Source organism: Rousettus aegyptiacus, unplaced genomic scaffold (assembly GCF_014176215.1).
Source record: "Rousettus aegyptiacus isolate mRouAeg1 unplaced genomic scaffold, mRouAeg1.p scaffold_m13_p_8, whole genome shotgun sequence".
In the NCBI taxonomy this organism is placed as follows: domain Eukaryota; kingdom Metazoa; phylum Chordata; class Mammalia; order Chiroptera; family Pteropodidae; genus Rousettus; species Rousettus aegyptiacus.
The window spans coordinates 74,842,252-74,844,247 of record NW_023416311.1 but is presented as its reverse complement, the minus strand read 5'-3'; positions in this window follow the sequence as shown (position 1 = coordinate 74,844,247).

Sequence of the window (1,996 nt, the reverse complement as noted above, 5' to 3'; positions counted from 1 at the left end):
TCTTAGACCCTGTGGTTGAAGGGCTCACAAACAAGAGATGAAAATATTCACTCTGACCATTTTTATGCATTATGATCAAGTGGTTATAAACCTCTAGCCATTAGAGAATGATGTGGGACTCCTCTTGACCTGGTAAGTAAGGTATTGGTACATCCTATAAATCTAGAAAACAAGCTGTTATGATGACCATTGAGCTATTTTGAGAATTAGTCAGGATTCCTTTTTTCCCATCAGTGTTAATAATTTTCAATTACTATTAATAAAAACTGAAGGAAAAGTACCCAACTCTTGAATCCCTTACTGTCTATTATTTGTAACTTCCTAATATAGCAACTACTTAAGCAGATCACTGAAAGACAAAAAAACTTTATAGAGTTCCAGGGCTCATGACAAGGACTAAAACTGTACTTTAAACAAGTGAACAGTAATTTATTTCATCAGTCTTCTGTTAATTAACTTTTTTGAACATTATCAATAATGCTGCCAAGATTGTTCTTGTAAATATGTTGTTTTCCACATCTTCAGTTTATCTGTTAAATAATTTTTTTTGCCTGTTAATTCTTAAAAGTGTTAATTCCGGTTTAAAGGGTAGAAGCATTTTAAATGTTCACAGATATTGTCAAATTAAAGCCATGTTTCTTAATACTGTTTACTACATTTACTACAATGAGAAAAGTGATGATTAGCAACAAAGCAAAAAATCTGGCGTGATATCATTTATATTGCTTTCTTTCTCCATTAGGTGATGAGGACTAAAGGTTATTTCTTTCAAAAAGTAGTATGAGTGATTCCAGACAGGCATTTTCTTTCTCTATTAATGATTGGGCAGGTCCTAAAAGGAACATAAGACTTTATCCCAGAACAAAGCAGTCATCAGTCCTTTTGTATTCAGGGCAAAGTGGGGAAAACGAAAAGATCCATTTTGTCATCCCTGTCCCAAATCAAATGCCTTTCTATGGTCTTAAACATTTGTGTGACTGACAAGTGGGACTTCTGTTGTGATTCACAATGCAATCACTGTTCTAAACATGCACATGGCCCACTCTGTCTCAGCTTCAATTATAAAATCTTTAGCCAGAGGCTATTATCCTCTGTTTTGTTCAGTCAGCAACACAGCCAGTGAATTTCCAACTGGGATCAGGTGGCAAGAGAGAAATTCTCACACTTCATCAAGCCCAATATATTCTCTCCTCTTGAGAGTCCCCAGTTAGGAAAACTTTTCTGAAGCCATTTGGGAAGGTGACCCAACTTTATACTTCCTTTCCTAATTCTACTTTAGTGAAGGATAGGAAACTAGAAAAAGGTTAATGGTGACTTTATCTGAAAGAAGACAGAACCCTCCAATTCGTAAAGCTCAATCCTTCTGTTTTATTATTCTCATGTCACTAATACTTTAGTAGGCAAGCTACATCCTGGGGCCTAACCAGCCATTTAAAGCATCTGTTTCCTCTCCTGTCATAACTTTTTTCATCTTTCTTTTTTCCAAAAGATTAATTAGATGAATGGAAGATTCTGAGCAAATCTTTCCAAATCCCAGTAGAAGAGCAACAGAAGTCTAAGGCAGAAAACGTAGCCAGTGATGCCATGGACAACGTTCTAGGTCCTTTTTAATTTGGGAACGGGGATTTGGAGGGTTTTTGTCACAACATTCCCATTTTAAATTACAGCCAATATTCTAAAGCCTGCAGGCTAGATAAGAGGTTTGGATAAGAGGTTAGAATAAGGGTAAATTTTATACAACCACTCCTAAAAATAAATATATTTTTTAAATGTCTGTGCAGGATAATTAAGAGTTCTCAAAGATTTGGCTTCTTTCATAACTTACCGACCAATTTTAAGTAAGATTAAAAACTTGTTCCAGGATTGCCATACTGCCGCCTAGTTGACCTGTATCTACTGAAGTTCAGATTAAGGTTGGGGGGTGGGGGAGAGGGTAGTGGATGGGCTGGAACGAGGTAAGCCCTGCTTAAATTTTTTAAATTCACTTTTCCCTAAT